The 25,646-nt window shown below is 41.7% G+C and overlaps 1 long non-coding RNA gene across 1 annotated transcript; it reads left to right on the top strand.

Moving 5' to 3' along the window:
* The first annotated feature begins 1,319 nt into the window (after positions 1 to 1,319).
* LOC147602246 (uncharacterized) lies at positions 1,320 to 4,355 on the top strand. The gene is made up of 2 exons (XR_015257515.1): positions 1,320 to 1,759; positions 4,140 to 4,355. It is a non-coding gene; the product is annotated as an uncharacterized LOC147602246 (long non-coding RNA).
* Positions 4,356 to 25,646: the final 21,291 nt, after the last annotated feature.

Consider the following 25,646-nt stretch of genomic DNA (forward strand, 5'->3'; position numbering starts at 1 on the left):
CCTTTTTTTTTTGCCTTTCCCTTCCTCCCACTTTGTGACTATTCATACAAAAGAAGAATTATTGTCTAGTGTGTGCTGCGGGACCACCACTGCAGCATCACCAGTCAAGTCTAGGAGTTAGGAGGATCCAAGAATACACTTTCCTCACTGTTTACTAGGATGTAACTTATGACTTATTTAAAAAATTTTTAAAAAATCAGAAAAATATTGTGCAAAACTTAAGATTAGTCTTGTGATTTTGTTGATTTTATTCTGCTATTTTTGTCCCCTTTAAAACCTATTTTATGCTGTTCAGATAGGAAGTAAAACACGTGAAAAAGTGATGTAATATTAGTCACGACTCCTCCCATAGAGTTTTTTTTAAATTATGACTTAATGATTTCAAGTTTTTACAACTGTAGCACTAAACTAAATTAGACTAGGTATGGTACATCCTTATTTTTTACTAACTAGTGGTCATCAAAGCAATTGCTCTCATGTCCATTATTCCCACTCTCTTCAATATTAGCACTGAGCAGTCAGGGATCTAAACGGATAAACTGTTGTGACAGGGTAAATTGGACCTGTAGCTCAAGAGCTGCAGCTTCAGCATCCCCAGCCTTCAGCTCCATCGCAGATAATCTGAAGTGGGGAAGCCAGCAATCATGGCTCTGTCCAAAATTCATGGGCTGCTTTGCAATCCCTCTGTGTGTCGAGGCCAGTCTGCTCTGTAACGGCATATGGAGTTGTCACCTTTCATCTGGTCCCCTGCTGCAAGTGGTGGTGTGTGGGTTTGTCCTGGTTTTGGCAGGGATGGAGTTAATTTTCCTCTCAGTAGCTGGTGTGTTTTGGATTTTGTGTGTGAAGAATGTTGATAAACACACTGATGATATGAGTTGTGAATGAGACCAACGACACCGTCCTGCTTTCCAAGTCTCACTAATTTGCAGATGGGAGAAAGCTGGGAGAAAGACAGAATAATTGACCCAAACTGGCCAAAGAGAGTATTCCATGCCATAAACGTCATAGTATATAAGTGGGGGCTGGCCAGGGCGGGTATCTGCCTTTCTGGCATCCATCTTTCCTGCTCGTTTTGCTGGCATCGTTCCCTCTACCTTGCTGGCTCTCTTTTGCTCCTTTGCTTGCTGCTCAGTTTTCTTTCCGTGATCGCTGCTCGGGATGGGCTGTATCAGTCATTTGGACATCGGGTGGTGAGAAAACATACATTGTTCACTTTGTATATTTTAATATCCTTCTTTTATTTTGTAGTTTTCTCTTCCCACTGGGAAGGGGGGAGGGTTAGGGAGAAACTGTGTGGTAATTCGGGCTAAACCATCACAGGGTTTCAGCTCTCTTTCAGCATCTCTAGAAGGATGCTAGCAGGGAAATCATAAAGTCAGGTATTTTCTTCAGCTCTGCTCTGTGGCTCGAACTGTCTCATGGCTAAGTAGCATAATGTGGCTGCAATGTCGCTGTATCTGGCAGGAGGGCACAAAAATGTAGGTTATAACAAGGCTTTGTAACAAAACTGCAAAGTGAGTACTAAGACAAATTGAAGTATCCTGCTAACTGGCAAGGATTCCTGTTGTTGAGATATACAGAATGAACTAACACTAGCTGGCTTGAAAAGCTCAGTGGATACGCTTTCAAATTTTGTGTTCTTCCAGGGGAGAAGAAATTCAGAGGAATGGGGCTCACTATGGGAAAAGTAATTGCAATAAGTAGTTTGATTGCTGCACAGAAATATCCCTCTCTGACTAGATGCCTGGTAAACTCCAAGGTACAGTACCTGGGATTGTGACTAATTTTGCTACTGCCATCATGATGCTGGCAGAGGGATTCGATTGCCTAAAGATAGGTGTACAGTACCATTTCAAGTATGTGGATCTCCCACATGTCATATCTGTTAGGCTCACATGTCTTACATACCTGACGGCACTTACATTTGAAGTGGAGATGTGATTAAAGGAAGGGTTGTTATAGCACTGGGCATCAAAGTACCCTTTAGACATCGCAATGCAAAGCCTCTTGTCAACCTAGCAAAATTGGGAAAGACAACTTTAAATGATGGCACTGAAAGCTCTGGCAGCTCTCCAGCTTCACCCAGGGAAGGTTGGGAGGGGACGTAGGTGGTACAGTTGAGCTTGGTGGTGGTATTTCTCAGAAGACTTCTCATTCCAGGAATCAGATTGACATGGGCAATGGATACTTCAGATTAAAAGGACACATTTTAAAAGCACTGAACAACAAAGCACCCTTCATGTATTAAAAGAAAGCCAGTAGCTAACCAAGCAAAATTGGGAATTATACTGGAGAACAAATAGGCAGGAAACCATATGGTAGTCCACAAATAAATCAGAAGAATTAAAACAAGTTTGTGAGGGGGAAACAAAAATTCTTAATTCAGGAAAAATGAATCAGGAAGTAAAGCTGAAATTAGGGGAGCCCACAAATTGCCAAAAGGAAGTAGATCTTCCTATGGTGTATAATTTGACGTGGATTATTTTGGTGTTGCATTTTAAAGCCTATTGTAAGGCCAACTTTGAAACCAGACTTCTTGCCTATACAGATAGTGAGCTTGGAAGCAGGCCTCAGTAGCTACTGGATGGTGCCTTCTGCAGTGCTTTTATCTGAGTATACGTCCATGGGTCTGATGAGTTAGCGCACCCGTAGCTCAGCATCAGGCCACGTGGAATTGATAGGCACATCCGGAGAGCCCACAGACACCTGTGTTAGCTGGGTCAGAAGCCTGCTGAGCTGCTAGTCACCCTGCAGCTGCTCAGCAAGAGCCTTCTTGGCATAGTTAGAAAGACCAAGGGAAAATCTGAAAAAATCATAGGGAGATACTTTGTTTAGTTAAAGATTTATTCATTATAGCAACTGTGGGCATCAAATATTTTGAGGGTGTTAGACAGCGGGATAAAACCTAATGTGAATAGCAGGTTAAGTCTCCTGGTTTTATATTTCTGGGCTATTATTCAAATAAATCTACATTTAATTGAATGCTTAAAAAGTAGAGTCTTGTTCCAGTTGGGAATTTTGGACAGCGGGTTAGCGCTACTATTTGTATATTTTCAAGTGTTAGCAAATGGATTTTAACAGTAGAGTTGCAGAACCAGTAAATATTAGCCCCATTATATGTATTAGTAAATTAAGCCTATAAACAGGCTAATTCAGTAGTTGAGGCTGCCCTGGTGTCCAGATGGTGCTCATACATCCAATACACCTTAAAGATTGTCAGCTGAGCCTAGGAGCTGTGCTGAAGCTCTAAGTTTGGCTCTCACCGTACCTATCTACAAGGTACTTGGCTGAATTTGAGCATAGCAAGACTGTGGGGAGCGATCCCACAGTTCAGTTCTTTACTTCCTCCTTCTCTCTGTGGGCTGTGTGCAGCATCAGGTCTAGAGGGAGAGACAATAATACAAAAAAAAAAAAAAGGATTATAAATTGATCTGTTTTAATGTAGGCCTTCAGATAAGAAACAGGTAGAGAGGAGAGTTCATGCAGTGATTTTAGATGGGTGAATCCAATCCTTCACTGTAAATATCACTGAAAGCCTAATTCAAAGAGTAATTTGGGTTGAAGTTAAAAGGGAATGAAACAAATAGATGTTTTCTCACTCATTCCTCCTTCCTATTTGTAAAGAAACTGACAGTAAAATAAGATGAAAGATAGCCAGAGGTAACGTGGCAGTGTAGATGACAGCCACAGCCAGGAAGAACCACTGAATATTGAAAATGTTTGTTAGTAGTAGAACTTGAATTTAAGAAAACATCTTGTTTCAGAAGTTGAAGGTGAAAGGCTCTTGCCAAATCTGACCAAAAAGAGAAGAAGGAGGTGATTGGTATTAGGCTGGTTTCTTGGTGGATTGTCACCTTCTTTTCTTCCTCTAACAAGCTGTGGATAACGAGTTGGTTTTGCTCAAGCACACTGTGGCAATTGCACGTGTTTACATCAATTTGTGTGTACAGCAACTGATTTTTTGTTTTTGTACTGTCTTTTGTGTGAGGATAACGATGATGAGAAAAAGTACTAAAAATTTGGCATTACAAGCTAGACTTTTCAACTGAATTCAGAAAAAAATGCAGTAGAAAACTAACAGGGTCCAAACACTAATAAATAACAGACTTTTAATACCAACTGCTGTTTGGTCCTATTAGGGACTGCCTGATCACATGATGATTTACTGACTTCACCGATAGTGCTTCCAGAAATCATAAGAAGGATGTGGGAACACTTCTGAATATTTACAGAACACTTCAACTTCTTCATTTCTCAACTAGTCTAACAGCAATTGTAATTTCCAAAAAGCTGAACGAACAACTTCTGTTTTGCCGAATTCTTTTTCCATTCCGATATTAAACTTGAGGATTAAAGATCTTCCTTTTTATTCACACTACTTTTTTTTTTGTTCCTTTCAAAGACCAAGAGTTGTGACAGCAGTCACTGCAAGAAAAAAAAAAAAATTAAATTTTGGTGACAGTAACAGACCTCTTGCTAAATATGGAGATTATTAAGTGGAGTGATATACACTTTCATTAGGAAAGGTGATGGAGAAAGATCTTACCTGTGTTGGTCAGAGTTGTTTCTAAAAAGTTTCTTAATCCTGAGCTATCTTCCTCAAGGGAGGGAGGAAGATCTCATCTTAATCCTTGGATTATGTGAATAACATTTATGCTTAGAAATGCACTGCATAAAAATCATTATGTCAGAAGCAATACTGGAAATATTGTTTTTATTCACCAAGGAATTTTTTCCTGTTTTTATTTGCTGATCTGTATCAAAAATGCCTGTTTTTCCTTTTGACCTTTCCCCTCTCTTTTAAATAAAGCTCCAAATAATTCACAGAATCCAACCATGTGTGCTCTTTAATGAAACAGTCCAGATTAAGAAAAGTTTGATTCTAGCTCACTGGCATGAAACTAAGTTGAAAATTGTTCTCAACTCTTATTGAACTTCAGGAGATCACTTTTCCATAGACTTTCCATCTCTTTAAGTAATTTGAATAATTCAGGAACAGATAAACCAGAATAACCGTCACTATCACTAACAATGATGTAAAGTGTTTCCAGGACACTGATGGAAACCGCAAGGAATTTAAAATTAAAACTGCAAAACCAAGGTTGTTTTTCTAATGCAGCTTTACATTAAGATTTTAATGACATTAAGTGACTTCAGCTCAGCCACGTGCAGTGAAAATCAACAACTCTTTTGTCAGGCAACTCAGAGGGGTGGAGATTTCTGTACAAGACAAAGAACTCGACACAGGAGGAACGTCCTGGTTTCAGGTGGATAGAGTCAATTCCCTTCCTAGTAGCTGGTATAGTGCAGAGTTTTGGATTTAGCGTGAGAAGAATGGAATGTTGGTAACACACTGATGTTTTAGTTGTTGCTGAGCAGTTTCGCACAAAACTGCACAGGGGAGGAAGGTGAGCAAGCAGCCGTGTGGTACTTAGTTGTCGACTGGTGTTAAACCATGACCGTCCTTTTTGGCACCCAGCACGGGGCTCAAAAGAGTGAGATATTGACCACTCTGACCAGAGCACGTTAAAACAAAGTTGTTATAAGCATTCATTATATCAGTTTAGTAGTTGCTGGACACAACGTTGTATTATTTGTTTTATGTTTGTGTTATGTAAATCCTCACTTGCCGCTGATACTCCCTGGGGTGCTGTTTATCACTTCTCTGAGATGGATCAGAATTCTCATTTTGCTGTACTGGGTAATATCGGTTTATGATACGACGACGTTACCGGTCACGAAACCAACCGGCTCTGCCTACTCGGCATTGCTGGCATCTCCGTACCTCGGGCGCCATCTCCCGAGGATCATTAACAATCGCACCTTTTACCTCTTCTCTTCCAAGAACATTTGGGGACGACATGGTGGGAGGGGATACTCTTCCCCACTCTTTCACCTTCCCTTTCTCGTTCAGGCTAGTCACTTCAGCTCTGGAGAATTATTAATATCCTAGGGATGCGCAAGCCAGCATTCTCCTACTGCTGTGTCTTCTGGGTGTGTTTCTGATCTGATTTTGGTTACGGTTAAACAACTATTTAAAAATATCACCTGGAGATCTGCCTCGAGGCTGGATGGGTAGGGATGGCATGGCACTTGGGGGAATATGGGCAGGTACCTAGAGAGCTTTTCACCTCCAATGGTCTGGAACTTCACTCCCAAACAACTACAAGATCCTGATGAAGTAACCGAACATTTGAAACAAAAATGCTGTGGCTATTAAAAAGAGGCACAGCTTATCTCTTTGTGTTGGGCACTGGCCAGTATCTATCAAACACTGCTTGATAGTATGCATCACCCTCAGGGAGCATGGAGGGAAAACTTACCCACAGATGCTGGGGCTGCTCCAGCCTCAGCAACAGGCACTCCGAGCACATGACAGGCACTGTGGTTGAACCTGAGAACCAACCCGTGCTGGTATCAGTCACTCCTATGCACCAGAAGAAATCTTGGAAGCAAAAGTCAACTCATTTAGTAAGGGATGATGAAAGAGCAGGGCCATCATGAGGAGAGAAGGAGGAGAGGAAGAACTCATAAACAAGAGTGAAACCAGCTGATCCCTATCTCTGAGTGAGCTGCGAGATATGCAAAAATATTTCAGCTGTTGTCCAGGTGAACACATTGTTTCCTGACTGCTTCGATGCTGGGATAACGGGCCAGTAGCCTGGAATTATAAGGTCAGGAAGCCAAACAGCTGGGATTCCTTTCTAGGGAAGGGGGCATTGACAAAGTGATTGGAAGAGGGGCACAAGCCAGCAGCCTTTGGAGGTAACTCCTTTCAGCTGTGAAAGAAAGGTGTCCCTTCAAGGAATATGTAATATATCACACAAGCAGATGGCCCACCATGGAGAGATATCCAGTACCTGAGGGAATTAGGTGTGCTGGAAGAGATTTACAATGACCAGGACAGCAAGGAGTTATCCAAAGATCCAGATGAAGTCCAGTGCACACGACCTATGTGATGGAAGTTTATATGGAGTGTCTATCATCATCATATGCCAACTCATTGGCAGTACTGACTTGGAAAGATGGAGAGGGACAAAGATGAATGAATTGGCTGACTAGCTCTGGCAATACAAAGAAAAATATCTCATTTTCCCTCATCTCAACTGTGGAGAAACTGTCCTGGGAGTTCCAGAAATTCAAAGAGGATATGTCCTACTCCCCACCTGTATGGATCGGTAGCTCAGCTATTAGGAGTAAGCGTTCCTCTGCTCAAGACAGAGGTTATAAAGGGCACATATGGCAAGGTACCCTGTGGTTTACCTTGCATGACCAAGGACAGAACATGAGGAAATGGGATAGGAAACCTACCTCAGCCCTAGAGGCATGGGTATGTGACTTGCAAGGAAAAATAATCACAACTGAGGGTTCTTCCAGGAAAATTGCTGCTCCAATCTCCAGTGGGCAGTTCCCTACACAGAACAGAAGGGCTGATCTTACCTCTGATCCTATGGAAGGGACTTGTGATTCATATTCACAATAAGTGAGTAGCAAACACTGTGACCAGGATTAGAGGGACCCTGCCTCCAGCCAGGTGGAGGAAAGGGACAGCTGGGCTTACCGGACTGTGTGAATTCGATGGCCTGGCACATCAGACCCTCAAGAGCATAAGGCTTTGGTAGACACCGGTGCACAGTATACCTGAATGCTATCAAGTTATAATGGCGCAGAACCTATTTGTATTTCTGGGGTGGTAGGAGGATCTCAACGACTAACTGTCATGGAGACTGAAGTGAGCCTAACTGGAAGGAGTGGCAAAAGCACCCCATTGTGACTGGCTTAGAGGCTCTGTGCATCCTTGGCGTAGATTACCTCAGGAGAGGATATTCCAAGGACCCAAAAGGGTATCAGTGGTCTTGCAGTATAGCTGCCTTGGAGACGGAGGGAATTAAACAGCTGTCTACCTTACCTGGTCTCTTGGAGGACCCTTCTGTTGTGAGGATTCTGAGGGCTGAAGAACAACAGGTACCAATCGCTACCAGAACAGTGCACCAGCGGCAATACCGCACCATCCAACATTCCCTGATCTCCATCCATAAGCTCATAAGCTGTTTGGTCAACTGGAAAGCGAGGGAGTGATCAGCAAGACTCACTCACTCTTTAACAGTCCTTTTCAGCCAGTGTGAAAACTAAGTGGAGAATGGAGACTAACAGTAGACTATCATGGCCTGAATGAGGTTACACCACCACTAAGTGCTGCCTTGCCGGACGTGCTAGAACTTCAATATGAACTGGAGTCCAAGGCAGCCAAGTGGTGTGCCACCGCTGATACCACCAATGTGTTCTTCTCCATCTCTTTGGCAGCAGAATGCAGGCCACAGTTTGCTTTTACTTGGAGGTGGGTCCAGTACACCTGGGATTGACTGCCCTGGGAGTGGAAACACAGCCATACTGTTTGCCATGGGCTGATCCAGACTGCGCTGGAAAAGGGTGAAGCTCCACAACACCTGCAGTACATTGATGACATTGTCATATGGGGCAACACAGCAGCAGAAGTTTTTGAGAAAGGGGAGAAAAAAGTACAAATCCTTATGAAAGATAATTTTGCTATAAAAGAAAGTAAGGTTAAAGGACTTGCACAGGAGATGCAGTTTTTAGGAATAAAATGGCAAGATGAATGTTGTCAGATCCCAATGGATGTGATCAACAAAGTAAAAAAAATATATCTCTGCCAACTAACAAAAAGGAAGCACAAACTTTCTTAGGCATTGTGGGTTTTTGGAGAATGGGTATTCCAAATTGCAGTATGGTTATAAGCCCTTTCTATGAAGTGACTCGAAAGAGGAATGATTTTAAGTGTGGCCCTGAGCAACAACAAGCCTTTGAACAAATTAAACAGGGGATTGTTCATGCAGTAGCCCTTGGGCCAGTCCAAACAGGATGACATGTTAAAAACCTGCTCTACACCGCAGCTGAGGAGAATGGCCCTACCTGGAGTCTCTGTCAGAAAGCACCAGGAGAGACTTGAGGTTGACCTCTAGGCTTCTGGATCTGGGGTTACACTATACTCCAACTGAAAAAGAAATACTGTCAGCATATGAAGGAGTTCAAGCTGCTTTGGAAGCGGTTGGTATAGAAACACAGCTCCTCCTGGCACCCTGACTGCCAGTGCTGGGCTGGATTTTCAAAGGGAGGGTCCCCTCTGCGCATCATGCAACGGATGCTACGTGGAGTAAATGAGTCACACTGGCCACACAGTGGGCTTGAATAGGAAACCCAAATCATCCAGGAATCTTAGAAGTTATCATGGATTGGCTGGAAGGCAAAGACTTTGGAATATAGCAAGAGGAGGAGGTAACTCATGCTGAAGAGGCCCCACTGTGTAATAAACTTCCAGAGAATGAGAAGCAATATATCCTTTTCACTGATGTGTCCTGTCACATTGTAGGAAAGTATTGGAGGTGGAAGGCTGCTGTATGGAGTCCTGTACTCCAAGTTGTAGAAACTGCTGAAGGAGAAGGTGAATTGAGCCAATCTGCAGAAATGAAGGCTGTCCAATTAGCTTCAGACATTGCTGAGGGAGAAAAGTGGCCAGTGCTCTATCTCTACACTAACCCATGGATGGTGGCAAATGCCCGGCAAGGGGGGTTACAGCAATTGAAGCAGAGCAAGTGGCAGTGCAGAGGCAAACCCATCTGGGTTGCCACATTGTGGTAAGATATTTCTGCCTGGTTAGAGAATGCAGTTGTAAAAGTACGTCATGTAGATCTTGTGTACCCAAGAGTCGGGCCACTGAAGAACATCAAAGCAACCAGGAGGTGGATCAGACTGCTAGAATTGAAGTGGCTCAGGTGGATCTGGACTGGCAATATAAGGGTGAATCGTTTATAGCTCAGTGGGCCCATGACACAAGGCCATCAGGGAAGAGCTGCAACATATAGACGGGCTCATGATCGAGGGGTGGACACTGCTGCACAGATTATCCATGAATGTGAAACATGCAGTGTTATTAAGCAAGCCAAGCAAAGACTCTGTGGTAGGGAAAACAATGGATGAAAAATAAATATGGAGAGGCCTGGCAGATAGATTACATCACATTCCCACAAACTTGCCAAGACAAGCTCCATGTGCTTAAAATGGTGGAATCGACCACTGGGTAGCTAGAGATGTATCCCGTACCCCACACCACTGCCTGAAACACTATTCTGGGCCTTGAGAAGCAAGTCTTATGGCAACATGGCACCTCAGAAAGAACTGAGTCAGACAATGGGACTCATTTCCGAAACAACCTCATAGAGACCTGGGCCAAAGATCATGGTATTGGGTGGGTATACCACGGCCCCTATCATGCACCAGCCTCTGGGAAAGGCAAATGGTACAATGGCCTGTTAAAAACTACACTGAGGGCAATGGATGGTGGGACATTCAAACATTGGGATATACATTTAGAAAAAGCCACCTAGTTAGTCAACACTCGGGGATCTACGAACTGAGTTGGCCTTGCCCAGTAGAAATTTTTACATACTGTAGAAGGGAATAAAGTCTCTGTAGTGCAGATAAAAATATGCTACGGAAGATAGTCTGAGTTACTCCTGCCTCAGGCAAAGGCAAACATTTTATCCCAGATTTCTCTTGTAATTAGCAATGTCCAGTGTGCACTTGCTTTTGGACTAATTAAACCACCTATAGTGTAGTAATCCTTCTCCTCCTCATGCCAAGTCTGAGACAAAACCCTGGAGTGGGATAGTCTTGCTGTGTCAAAGAGAGATGAATTACTAGATCGGTCACAGAGAAAAGCAGCCTGGTGTCCTGAGAAGCCTCTAGCCCAGTGCCCCAAGGACCTGGGTCCAGAGTCTTTACTCTACCTCTTCAAATGGGCTGACACTAGAGGTTGCACGGGTGCTCCAGATGGCGAGAAACACCCCAGAAAGAGGAAAGGAGGCGTTACAGCAGCTTGTGATGCCTTGCGTGCCTGCTGAAGTGCTGGTTCAAAGTCTTCTGTTAGCTCCCATAAGTCCCCACCATGAAGTCCCCGCAGCTGGGTCCACCTAAGGTACCCTGACTTAATGCCACCACAACCTCCTTCAAACACTGAATAGGTTTAAAGGGGCTTCTTGGTATATAAGAGCACCTAAAAATCTTAGGAGCTGCTGCACACATTCCTCATTTTAAAAAACCTGTCCTTAGCCCAAAGACTTTAAAAAAACACCCCATGTATATGTGGTAGAAGAATCCTCACAGATTTGGTTTCTTGTTCATAAAGATAATTCTTAGCTTTCTACAAGGCATGTTCTTGACTCACACTTGTGTATTGTGTATTATTAAACCTGAGTAGGCACTGAAGCCTGTAGATGTCTCAGGTGTTCTAGGGGCAAAGGGAATTTAAATATCTCTCTTCAATGAGAAATTTGGCCAAAACAGAATTATTTTCCCATCACACTAACAATGTTTTGGAAGAAACACACACAGGGGCTCTGATTAATTTTAATTCTTCAGAGAAAGAAGGTTCCAATTCTTCTCTATCAGAGAATATTTATGTACTTTCCCTTTTCTCTTAAGATCTTCCTACAGGTTTGAAATCATTCTTACTTGCTATTACTGTGAGAACAAGAAGGAAAAGGAAAAACAAACAGCTGCCTACCAGAGGCAGGTCAGGGACCTCTAATCTTGCATTTTATACATACAAGATTAAAGATCTGCTTTGAGTTTTGATTAAGAATGCAAAGTTAAAAGATTAAATACCAGCAAGCCAAATTAAAGAGGTTTAAGTCAATCTCAGAACTCATCAAAGTACCAAATTTTTAAGCTGTCATTACAACACAGGATTAGTGCAAAGCTTCCCTGAACCCTGATTTGATGTCCTTCAGTCAACAATGTTATTCGCCCTGCAGTTTTGTGCTCCTGGCATAAAATCAGCTATTGTCTTGTATTTAGAGCTCATCTCACCTAGATCCTTCTTTGACTTTCTCCTTTTTTATATCTGTGGCCCAGTTAATCTGGACACTCAACATTTTTTTATGACCCGCGGTTTATACTCCAGCAGCAATATACTGCTCTATATTATGCGCTGTCACGAAATGCATTAAAGCTTAGTAAATGTGGCTGGTTTAGAAAAAAAGGTCTTAGTCACTCGGATAATTACAGACTATTCCTATGAGTCCCAAGAAGTAAATAATTCCCATTTCCTTTGTGCGTTTCAGCCAATTGATTCCAAAGATCCAGGAAGAAGGAAATTGTAATGAGTAGCTAGAATGAGATGAGGCTAATATGATCGTCACCATCGGGTACCTGAAAATTAGTTTTAAAAGCTCGTAATTGATGTTCAGACCCTTTAAAAGCCATTAATCATTTCAGCTGAAATTACTGAAAACCTGGGACAGGGAGGGCGGAAGTCTGGAGAGTGATTACATCCAGGAATCTGCTAATGCAAATAACTACTTTGGTAATAAATTTTACAAACTGTCATAAATGTTATTTAAAGCTCCTGCTGTAATGCATTAACGTAAATGTTCCTCTGGTTTTCAGAATAATAAATTGGGTCCTTTCCATTTTTTATTTATAGGATTTGGGATGTCTCAGCTACATTAAGATTATACTTTCCAAGACTGTAGCCACAAAAGACAACTTACTAATGTTACTAAATGCTACACTAATTAAAGCTTTAATTTGTAGCTATTCCCCCTTGTAAGACAGTGTGCCAAGTGATCTATTTTGAAATTTTCATCTTAAGACCTAACATTTTTTGTAAGAGTTAAGAACAATGCAGCTTTTTGAACCCACATTTTAACATTCATATATACCTGTGCAGCATGTTTCACACAAAACATCACTCATATGCTAAAGTATATATTTTTTAAAGTAAATTAAAACTTCTGTTCTTTATTGAAATATAGTATCTCTAGATGTACATTAATGACTCTTCCCTGTCTGCTCTGATTCTTGTGATAATTTCTGAGATTGTTGCCTTTATTAAAGGACATAATTGAAAATACTGCTACAGGAGTTACATAAGCATACCACACTGTGGTCAGCACCTAGTATCTTTCAGAAATATTCTTCATGATGATGAAACACAGGGGATAAATTCCTGGCCTTTGAAAAAAGTTACATTTTTTTTCCCCTCTAGTAGTTTTCCACCATCTTTTTGGAAACAACTTACTGATCTTCTTTGTTTTGGGCATACTACATACATCCCGAAAATGCTTTCAGGCAGCAAATAAAATTTATATTAGCTAGGTTTCCTGAAAGAACTTAATATGTGCCTTTTGAGTAAAGATGGTAAAAATTGAATGCAGAAGAACAAGGAGAGTCATGAAGGAAGAGAAACAGTTCTTACCTGTTAATTTCTTGGCATCCTACTCCTAGCAGACTGGCAATAATTTTATATCTGAATTTCCCTTGTTCATGGTTTCACTTACTGGAAATGGAAGAGTGTAATGTCCAGCCCACAACAATCACAGCAGGTAAGGTATTTACAACAAACTTTATCTCCTGAAAACAAAATTGGCCAATTCACCTCCAAGGCAAGCAGATACAGGTTGGACAGAGTTTGGGTAAATTTGATCATGAGTGGGTAAAGCTGAGGTGCAGCTGACTCCTACCATTATATGCAAATTTGTTCCTGCAGTTTGATGGACTTTTTCTTTTTCAAAACATAGAGTGTAGAAACAGCGATACTGACTCAACACGGCTCCACCTGGCTGTATGTGCACTTTCTGACAGTGGGTACATCACTTTAGACAAACACAGTCATCCTTCCCCTGGTATTTCCTCCCACAATCTGCAGGTTGTGGGCTCACTGAGCCCAAGATTGCATTTGGATTTTTCTCTTTAATGGTTTAGTGTTCTTTTTGTTTTTTTTTTTTTAGACAAGTGCACACTTGAGAAGCTAGTGAGTGTCACTGTTCAAGTATGAAAAACTAATAAAATTCCACTTATTTGGCTTTTACATCTTCTGCCTGACCAATTCTTCTGATACATTTAAGCATTTGTATTCTGAAAAAGGATAAATAACAGATTTCTTATTCACGCTTTCCATTTTCTCTCTCTTCACTTTACCTCCTAAATCATGCTGTATCTGTTTTCAGATGTGGTGATCAGAACTGCATGCCTTGTTTAAGACATGTATTTATATATTGCTAAAGGACGCTTTCTTTTTATTCTCTATTCCTCATCTTTTCTAACCTTCTATTCATTGTTTTGACCAACACTGAGCACAGAGCTGTTTTCAAAAACCCATTCACTATGGATCTGGATTTTTTTTTCCCTTAGTGATACACAGCTAGTTGAGAACTCATTAGTGTGTGTGGTTAATTAAGATTGTTTTTCCCTATATGCATCACTGTGCTTTAACAACATTGAATTTAATCTATTTTACCATCCAGCTGCTCAGTCTCCTTCTGCAACCCTTCATAGTCCATTTTATCTTTTTACTGTGCTGCATGATTATCAGCAGCAATCTTTATCCTATAGATCACTTTCTTTTCCAGTTAATCTATGAGTGAGTTGAACACAGAACATTACTGGACCCACATGGCAACTTCCTTTATAGTGAAGGCTAATAATTTATTCCTTTTATTTCCCATCTCTTATTAATCTGTAAGAGGACTTCTCCCTCGTAGAGCTTTGTTCAGGTGTTGCTATACAAACCCATTTTGGAAACCCAAGTATGGTTCACTCAGAGCCACATGCTTGGCTGCCCCTTTGAGGAACTCTAACAGGTTTGCAACTTCCCTCCTCTGGTCATACTGTCCCTTCTCATTGCATCACTTAGGTGTCTTGTAATTCTTTACCTGTTATAATCTCTATCAATCTGATCTCTGCAGGCTACAGAGTTACTAAACTGCAGATCCCTATATTTTCCCATAGCTCTTTTCAGAGGTTGTAATAATTTTCCTTTTCTCTGATGTTCATGTGGTAGGAGACACACCACACTTGACTACTTCAAGCATTAATATTTGAGAACCTTAAGACCTGAACTAAAACTATCTTGTCCTCATGGGTTGTCACTATTTGTTTTATCTATTTGTTCTACAACTCTACAACTGATGCTATTTAATAATTTCTCAAGCTGACTGTATTGCTAGAAGCTCTTCCTCATGGTGAAAGTACATGTAAAGAACTGATCTAGCATTTCTGCTCTGTCTTTAACTTTCTTGTGTATTTTTCTTCCATCTATTTAATTTCCAGGTTCTACAGACTGTCTGATTTTCCGCATCTGAATAGTCTGTAAAAAAGTTGATTGGCTTTTTTTACCTGCAGTGTTTTTCTTATTGTGATTTTATATTTAACTAGCTAGAGTTAATACTCCTCCTATTTTCCTTGTTTTGACATGGCTTCCACTTCTGGAAGGATGCCTTTTTACTAGTCATAACTTTCTTTACTCTGCTGCTTGACCACACACCAGCATCTTCTTCAGCAATCCTTTGAGATTCATTTTTGATAAATGGCATGCTTACGTTCCAAGCCTCTGATTTACTGTCTTCATATACTTTTAAAACATCTGCAAGCATTTTGGCCCCTTAGATGTTTTTTGGTTTATATCTTATGATGTGTTGTTTCAAATATGTTCTTTTCTTTATCAAGCCTGTACGGTTGCGGCATGAACAGATAAAAAAATTACATAGCAACTGAAAAAAGCAGATGAGCAAATGTCAGAAAATCAGTCTGAATGAGGTTAAACTCTGAACTTTTGGCAAGATCTGGATCACACTGTTATTCAGGTTGGGTCCTGCCTGTTACCAGCAACACGTGTTCAATACACTCTGATATGGCTTTCATGGTGAGTGCTGCAGAAACACCCATGTGCCTCACTCAGAGAGCAATAGCTGGACTCCTGGTGCATTGACCTGCTGAAAGGAAAGTTGACATCTAGAAAGGGTGTTCATAGATTTTATTTTTTTTTTCTTCCCCAATTTTCTGCTTATGCTTCAGGTGGACCCTCAAAGATAGTGAGGAGGTTGCAGAATTTATATTGCAGCATTCATTGGCCTGACACTGCCCTCCAGTTTTCTGGAAAGAGGCAGGGAGCTGCCATGTCGCAGTGAGGGACGTTTGTACAGAGGAGACTGTCCAGAGTCAGGGCAAAGAAATGGTGTTACTAAGAGCAGGGGGTTGGAAGGAACCTGTCAAAGCAAACAAGAGGTGGGTCTTCACATAATGGATGGCTTGGTCTTTTTTTCCCAGATGATATGTATAGATGTTAAAATGCTACACAGGCTGAAAGAGAGCACGGACAAGTGCTTTGAGCAGTAACTCTCAATGGAAGTCTACCATACAACCACATCTAGGTTAGGAAGTTCCTATCTTCAAGTAATGAGTGGCAGTTTATTGTGAAAATGTTAGGAGAAGCATCATGTATGTTTATGCATGCTCCTCCCCTGGTATCTGCTGTAGCCACTTGCTTTTATTTTCTTACCTTTTCTGTTGTTGACATGCCACGTTGTGTGTAGGAACTTTACCATGACATTAGGACTTGCTTTCTCAGGATTAACAATGCTGCTTTGTCTGAGTATTTAAAAATCATGAGAGGAGATGTTGCTAAGGCTAAGGCATAACCATGAGTGATGCTGTAAAACTACTTCTCTGAAGTCTCTGTTAGCTGATGCTCAGGGCTGAGGGGCAGCTGGACGCTCAGCTTCACTTTTGTATTTCTAAGGCAGAAAAAGCTCTGCAGTGTGGTTCATGGTCTCCTGTGTGTTTAAACTTAAGAATAAAGTAAATTAATTAATTTAAATTTTTTTTTAAAAGTATGATTATGGTTACCATGTCTATTCACTAATTTCTATAGCTCTTTTTACTCACACATCTTGATGCTTCTGATAGTAATTGGCACGCTGTTGTGAAATCCATATGTGTGAGCATTATGTGCTACACTGGTTTGTCACATACAATATGGAATATGAAGACAAAAGTTACAGCTTACGTTTCTGCTGAATAAACTTGGCCAGTGCATGCCAGAGTCCAACACTGTCTGCTCAGGTTTTTTGAGATATTCCACAAGAAGAGGGTTTAATATCAAATCTACTTATTATCTAATTTTATTTAATACCAAATTTACTTAATGTCAAGTTACTTATTTGATTTATTTGGTGTTATTTGAGATATTAGTTTAGCAGAGTGTGATGGGTTGACCCTGGCTGGATGCCAGGTGCCCACCAAAGCTGCTCTGTCACTCCTTTCTCCATGGGGCCACAGGTCCTGCCAGGAGCCTGTTCCAACGCAGGCTTCCCGTGGGGCCACAGTCCCCTTCGGGCATCTGCCTGCCTCGAAGTGGGGTCTTCCACGGGCTGCAGGTGGATCTCTGCTCCTCTGTGGGCCTCTATGGGCTGCAGGGGGACAGCCTGCTTCATCATGGGCTGCACCACGGGCTGCAGGGGAATCTCTGCCAGGAGCAGCATTACTCCTCCCCTTCCTTCTTCACTGGACTTGGTGAACTTGGTTCTCTCACATATTCTCACTGCTCTCTTTGGCTGCAGTTTTCTCTTGCACAGTTTTTGCTTGTTCCTAAATATTTTATCACAGAAACGCTACCGCATACACTGATGGGCTCAGCCCTGGCCAGCAGCAGGTCCATCCAGGAGCCAGTTGCCATTGGCTCTGTTGGACATGGAGGAAGCTTCTAGCAGCTTCTCACAGAAGCCATTCCTGTAGCTTCTCTGATACCAAAACCTTGCCACACAAACCCAATACAGAACACGATACAACAATGTACTGAAATCCTAACATAAGCCTAATATAGCAATTTTAATATACATTTGAATCACAATACAAACGTGATTCCCCTTACCAGTCTTTTTACTCTCACCGTCACCACAATGGGCATGAATGAATACATGGGCTGAATGAATACATGGACTGAAGCCACCTCAAATAATTGCTGTCTTGAAAATTTGCTTTGTCAGTTGTCCAGTTTTTATACTTTATGTTGGGCTGAGACACATATGCATTCCGCACCCCACGCTGGACCGGCTGGCTGAGGAAGTCATTGCTCGTTGTTAATTGTGTCAGGGACCCCGACGGCTCACTGGTGCAGTTATCTTACCTAAAACTGAGGCTGCCTTGCAGACTCCCTGGTGTAGACATAAGTTTAGCCTTCTTTATGATACATTATTCCCTGAGCTCATTGCTGGGTTATGGGGGGGAGGTTGGTTTTGGTTTTTTTCCCTTCTCCTCTGAGCTCTCCTCCACTGTGGGGTTGGTCACAGTGGACCGGTTGAATGATGAAAGAAAAGACCTTGAGTTCTTCTTCAAAAAGCAGTTTACAAGTGTAGTTCTTATTAGTATATTTTTAATGTTAGGGAAATATATTAGGACTAAATTTTCATTCATATTGAATTATTTCAATAATTGCGCGATCTGTACAACTTGACTGTTGCATTGTGCTGGCTCTTTCAAGCGCATTAGAGCCCTCAATCTTGTTGGGCACTAGAGGTCTCTTATTTACTCTTTTTCAGAAGACTACCAGTTCATTTGTATTCTGAATGCAGTGCCCACCACATTGCACTTGCTTGCTACTTTACTATTAGAGGTACATCATGTACCATAGACCAAAAAACGACAGCACAAATTAAAAGTCCTAGTTATCGAATACTGCTCTTTCCTATACAGCAGTGGCACAGCTTCACTAGCTGGAACAAAGTATAAAAATCTTTTATTTTTCTTAAAAAAAAAAAAGATATAGGACAAAGCAGTTTTTTGTTACTTCTTATGCCTTTGGGAAGAGGAGTCTAAAGTTCTCTTCATTAACTGGCAGCGCAGTGCTGAGCATTTGAGTCTGCAGGAACTCTTGTAGGTAACTGAGTAGGTAACCATTCTTTCTGGTACACTGATAGCAAAAGAATAATTGAAGAAGTTATACATGAAAGCATATATTTTGTCTTATAAATATGACTCAGTTTAGGTTTTGCTTATGAAAGATCTAGGGAGTTCAAAATGCAGAAATACAGGCTTGCAATAAATCCTCCAGTATTTTGAGGTGTATGTTTACTACGACTTTTATGATGCACTTGACATTTTCCTTCTGCCCAGCAACAGTTTGTTATAGCCTTTACCACAAGAAAGACTGTCAGTGGGAGGTTATCAAATGCTAGAAGTGCTGCTGTTGGAAGATGTCATCTGCAGATATTGCTTACATTTCTTCCCTTTATCTATGTTTTCCTCCTCTGTTCACCCTGGGGGAAGATAGAAAATGGATTTAAATTGATTGAGCTAATGAGTTTTGGAAGAAGTGCTGAAATGCACATTTTCCATAAAACCACAAATGAAATGCATGCTGGCGACAGTCTAACAGGGGACTCTGAACACAGAAATGCTCAGATGTGACATTTTTCCTTGATTATCACAGGAGAAAAATCTCGCATCTCATCTGTGGCACCTTCCATTGTGAAATCTAAGAGCTTCTTACAAACATTAATGACTGAAGCAGTGAAGTTTAAATGGTCAATCTACAGCGAGCATCTGAGGCACCCAAAACTCATAACCCTTGCTCCCACGCAGGCAGTCTTTGGCAAAGGTAGGGTTATGATCTAGGTCCCTTGTCACCCAGAGCTACCATCCCTGCTTCCCAGTTAATGTTTTTAATTTCTGAAGCTTGGGCTGATTCACTGGGCATGTGTGCTGAAAAACTCTTTAAGTAAATCCAGTGTCCAGCAGCAGCCCAGCGCAACCCAAAAGAGCAGCCTCCATCTTTGGGGGAATTTTCAAGACCCAGCTGAGCAAAGCTCTGATCAGCCCGTTCTGACCCCAGAGTTGACTTGCTTTGAGCAGGGAGTAGGTCCAGAGAACTCCCAGGTTTCCCTGCCACCTGAATCACCCATGATGCTCTGAGAGCTTTGCTGAGCTCCAGAGGTGGCCATGGAGAGGCCATCCCTATGCCTGCCAGTGGTGGGTGCAGAGCTGGCTGGGTGACATGGGCACAAGGTATCTATCTCTACCTTCCCATCAGCACCGCTGCTCTTCTCTCGGGCTGCCTGATTTAGAGACAAGGCCAAAAATAGGAGGTGAGGTGAGTACTTGAGTACCAAGGCATCTTGTCTCAGGTACAGTTGTCCTACAACAGATAGGCATTGTCCTACAACAGATAGGCATTGTCCAGGGCAGGGCAACCTGGGCTGATTTTTCAGCATTGTGCTACATTTACTCTCTGTTTCTAGTTATTGGTCCATAAAAGGCTGCTAAATTATTCTTGCTTACTTTAGGAAAAAAAGAGTTATTATTAAATGGCTATATAGTGTATCTTTAATGTGTTATTTGAAAAGAAGGGCAGAGATGAACTCAGAATAAATGCAGAACAAGAGGGTTTTTTTCCATTCCCTGAATATTTGTGTTTCTGGCTCCTTTTGCCTTTCTACAAAGAAGCCGGCTGAAGTTGAAAAAATGAGAGCTACCAGCCTCAGCGTCCTTGAGCCTAAGGCTTGCCGAGCAATCTGATGGTGCCATCTCAAATCCTGCCTGGAAGTGGTCCCTGCAGGAAGCCCAATGCAGAGGGCACTTGGCTGATTGCATGTGGACGGTGAGTTTGTGCCACCCGTATACCACACCAGACCATGTGCTTCCCACAGAGATGAGACCTTGATGACCATGCGACAGGAGAGTTGGAATTTGAGCAGGAATTCCAGGCAGCAGCCATCTCCCTACCAGTACCTGGGAATGAGTTTGAACACAAACTTAAACCGCACATCCCTGGGCGATGCTGAGTGCTCCCCTCCCAGGATACTGGCAGTAGGGCTGCATCTCCCTCTTCGGTCAGAAATAGCATGATGGACAAGGAAGCTCACCCTGTAGCATTTGGAAGAAAAAGAAATGGGAGAGCTTTGGTGGAAATACTAATATTGATTAGATATACTAATTTTATCTTCTTTTAAAATTACAGATGCTACAAATCTCTGTCTGGTACTACTAATGAAAGATGATGGATCAATTAGCTGAGACTGTGCCCTGGGATGCTGACGTTGTTTGCTATTTTGTAGTACTTAGAGCACTAACTTTAGAGGCTTGTGGTTTTGACTCACTGAATTTTTAGCTGCATTACAAGTCTCTTCACGTTTTTCCTGTTAAACTAAATGCCTATTATTTCCTCCTCCCCCTCCCGACTGTTGTTGTTTAATTAACTGTAACGTGCTGCTCTTCAGTGGGTGTTTGTTTATAGCTAGATAAATGTCAGTAATATGCTGTAGCGTAAAGTCCTTTAACTGGGAATAGTCAGGTTCTTTTAACTACTACTAGTACATTTGTAAACAAGGAAAACCACCTTAAAATCTATTTTCCTGATGACTTTTCTAAATATTTTAATTATTATTTTTAAGAAAATGTGCAGTTCAAACTGGAAGTGAAACTTTAATCCCAAACTGAAATAATATGTGATGGAAAAAAAAAGGATTATGTGAATTTCTTATAATATTTTATCAAGAGGTTTAGTTCCCTAGAAATTCAGATCACATCTGCATTTCTCAGCTTTTTATTTTTCATCTTTTTCTTTCTTTTTAAGCCTCTGAGAAAACATAAGTAAAATAAGTTCATGACCAGCAAAATATAAGGAACACAGATTTAGAGTGATAACTTTGATTTCTGATGCTTGTGTTCAGTTCCTTCAATGTATGTGTAATATCTTGAATAACAAAGAATTTACTTTGCCAAAAGTGCTATTGGAGCACTTTTAAAGCTGATCCCTAAATGTTTTGTAATAATTTCTCCAAAATATTCTTGATTTTAATATCATTTCATATAAGAAATACCTGATTTCACTTTGCATGTGTGGAATGAAATGGACAGTTAAGAGATATTTGAGGTATAAGATGTCTCACTATCTGCCCTTCCTTGGCCATGAGGAGGACAAGGTTTGCAGTTTCCTGCCCTCCCTAAATTGGACAGACCTGGGACACAAATCCTAGGGGTGCAGCTCAATCCAGTGCCTAGAATAAAGATACTCCTGCTTAAAGGACAAAAAAAAAAAAAAAAAAAAAGAAGAAAAATAAAAGAAAAAAAAATTACAAAGGAAAGGAAAAGAAAAAAAAAAGAGCAAGAGACAGAGAGGAAGGTTGAAAACCTCAGCAAAGACAGAATGGGATTATAATGGTCTAGGACACTGCACTACGTTTTCCCCTACAGTAAATCGATAGACTTTCCTTTTCAGGTTGCCTGCAGCGCTGCGAGCACTTGTCGGGTTGGAGATGCTAACCCTATCTCCTCTGGGCCCCAAAGACTGCTCACGGCCAGGCTGAAAGTACAGTCCTAGCCTGAAAAGCACCTCCAGACAGAGTGCATCTGTCAGCGTAAATCCAAAGCTACAGCAGCTTACGCACAATAATGGCAGAGTGCATTTCTGCCCCACCGAGCACTTAGGATCAGCCCTGGTGTGGCTCCGGTGGGGGTGTGAGTTGAGGAATATGGGCACCAAAATCAATTTTTCTGAGCAATACACCTCTAATTGTGCTGTAATGCTTACTCAGGCTCATTCTCTGTCATGAAAACTCACTGAGGGCACTTCTGCCTTGCTGAACGGCCACAGTGCAGCAACCCATACCTGTCACGGTGGTGTACGGTGCTATGGGGCCAGGCTGCCTGCGAGCTGGCTCAGGGACCTTCCTGTGCTATGATGAATTACAGAGCCTAGAACAGCTTCTGTATTCCTAAATGACTGCTATGTTTTGTGTCTATTTTGTATTTTACTTAAACACAGCACTGTTCTACTAGCTGTAGACCAAATCTGGAAGATTTATTGCCTGCACTGTCTTACTTGGGATCCTATGCTGAGATTGGATATCTATGTCTTTTTTGGCTAGAAGACTCTCAGTTCCTATTTTATCACCAGAAGCTGGAAGTTTTCTTAAAAACATAAAATTTAAATGAGAGGAAAGCATGGAGTACACCAAAACCAGACAATCATTGCCCTTGGATGTCACCGTAAGAAGTCATGACTTGTCCAGTGTCACCTGGAAAGCGTGTGATAGAGCTTGCTGTTGAAGCCAAATCTATCACGTGCTTCTCACATTATTCTTTTTATTTGCTTTTTCGTTTGTTTGTTTGTTTTGTTTACATGGTGGCAATCAGCATGTTTTGAACCTGGAGAGGAAAGAGTATTTGTGATTTACCTTGTAACTGTGTAGAGCCTGCACGAGTTATTACCTGTACACGCATTTGTTTTTATTGGTTGTGGAAAGTTTAGCGTGTCTCACACTATGAGAAAGACCATGGACCTAGAACTGTGTGAAAGGTAGAAGGGCAAGGCATATACATACATTGGCATACAATACACAAGGATTCCCATTGGGAGATAAACTGTTTTTTACTGCTTATTTCTACAGGAGCAAGCTGTAGGAAGAGTAATTTTTCCTGCACTGTGATTTTTGTTCTCACATGGAAAAGCTCTTTTGAGAGAAACAAAGTATCAGCTCTAGTCATTAAGATTTTTGTACCATGGGTACACTTACACATAAGCATGTTCATGGCCAGTGTATGTGTCTACATGATGCATCTTCATTCAAGACCTCCCTCTCCAGGGTCAGGCTGTGTTTTCTCATCGCCACATGTGCAAACCCCACCAAACATGGGGCACAACCTGACTGTGTGGCAGCGTGGCAACGCTGACCCTTCTCAGGTGCGCTGCCTTGGTGATGTGCCTGTCACTGTTTCAGGAGTGGGAAATCCCATGTGTATCTCCGGGGGTACCCCTGCGCTGACCCTGGAGTAAGGGTGACAGGCGGGAGGTGTGTAGGCAGCTGGCCAGTGCCGGCACCAGCAGAGCCCTCCTGCTGCCCTAGGGCTCAGGAGCTCTGGGTGTTGCCGGAAGCTTTGTCATCAGCATCACCTCTGGGTGCTTTTCTTAATGACAGAATAACAGGACAAAGCGTAGTAATTTCCTCAAGTAACACATATTGGTATGACATTTAATTGGGCAGCTCTGTATGTGACTTTCACAAGCTCTCCTACTGTCTCATCTTCACTGTGGTTTTTGATTCGTTTTTCTCCCTCTCAGACGTAGCTTCTTAAGATTTGTGGTCAGATACCAAAACTTAACGAGCATGTTAAAACTCATTTTCCTCAGGATTTCAGAATGGCTTCTCTCAAGGCCAGATCCTGAGCTCCCTACCACTTCTCTGACTTTTAGGAAGACTTTTTTTTCTTGCTAGCTACCAGCAGAGCAGAGGCTGATGAATCTTTAGACTGTGTCATATACCATACGTGCAATTTTCTCACAAAAATAACTCTCCACGTTTTATGAGATGAAATGCTACTCCTATCATGCTGTTGTTCACAGACAAAAAGCCACAATGAAGATGGGGAAGAGGAGAGATGCTGAAAACACAGAGGCAAGTCAGTTCAAGGAAAGTAATCAACTTCCTGTAGTCCTGACATCCCCTCAAAAATATCAGATCAAATGTTAAGATTGTCAGCTGGGATCTTTCTAAGAATATGGTCGGTCAGAGCTTACCCAGGCATGGATCCATGTAGTGTGAACCTGGGCTCTGTCACCCACAGGGAGCAACACAAAAGCCATTGCTTTGCATGTGAGAGTTGAGGGGTGAGCAGCACTGAAGGGTATGTTTTGCAAAGTAAGCTAAAGCAGCAGGCAGCAGCCTCTCTCCAAGATCTCTGGGCTGTCCTGTAGCCTTTAGGAGACAGAGCTAGTGCTCAAGCTGGAGCCAGGAACATTGAATTTTTCCACTGGAAAAATGTCGTCTTTGCTGGACAACAAAAATCCTTTTTTTGCTTGGTCTTTGAGGTTGGGCAAAAGCATTTTACATCACCGTTGCCACATGAAATTTTACATTGCCTTTGCCTTTTCATATGTACGAAGCAAAGTATTTTGTGCCCCTTTACAAAAGTCAATGCAGCTACCTTTATTAATTCACCTTAAAATAAAAAGCAAAAACATAATTTGGAAGGTGTCTAAATGTCTTTACTTTTTGAAATTCTCTTCCTTGTCTTTACCAAAGTTAGAGAAAAACAATGGCTCTGATGTGTTGATGGTTAGGCTGTTTGAGAGAGACAGTAAGAAGTAAGGAGTAAGGGAGGATTTTATTACCAGGAAAGGTGGCTAAGAAAAAAAGAAGGAGGAGGAGGAAGGAGTTATCACTTGTAGAGCATGGAGGGGCTAAGGATTTAATGTGCTGATCTGTAATATTCCTTCACTTCTGTCATACCTTTCAACTACAGAAAGACAAATGATGCCCACGCACTCTCCCCACTTTTTAGAAAAGTGTCCTTCCCCTCTCACCTGTTTCCTACCTGCATCTCTTAAAAAATTCTCCATCCTCAGAAAGTGTGCCAAGGGAGTGTGCTATCAGTCCCGTGTGTGCTGGCACAAGGGAGAAGCTTAGAAGAAAGAAAGAAAGAACATTTTAGAATGAAATTTCTTTGAAAATTATTATTTTTTAACAACTGGAAAATGTTTAATCGAAAAAGCTAGTTTTAAGAGCTAAGCTAGTGCTGCTACAATTGTAGGAGTAGGGGCTGAAAGAGAAGTACATGCATGTTTACAGCCATCTATGTGCATAGTGACCATGCGTCTCACAGCTGACTTATTGCCATGTTCCAGCATAGATTGTGCACATTTTGGGGTAGCATCTTAACTCACGTTTCTTCTGGGGGCTGTTCTTTTATTAGTATGTGAAATAACAATTACATTACATAAAGCACACATGAAATTTCTGCCTCAGTCTCGCTGGTCTGTTCAAATGTCAGTAGTCCCTCCTAGCCCCTTGCTG

Source organism: Chlamydotis macqueenii, chromosome 1, assembly GCF_036417535.1.
Source record: "Chlamydotis macqueenii isolate bChlMac1 chromosome 1, bChlMac1.mat, whole genome shotgun sequence".
Taxonomy (NCBI): Eukaryota; Metazoa; Chordata; class Aves; order Otidiformes; family Otididae; genus Chlamydotis; species Chlamydotis macqueenii.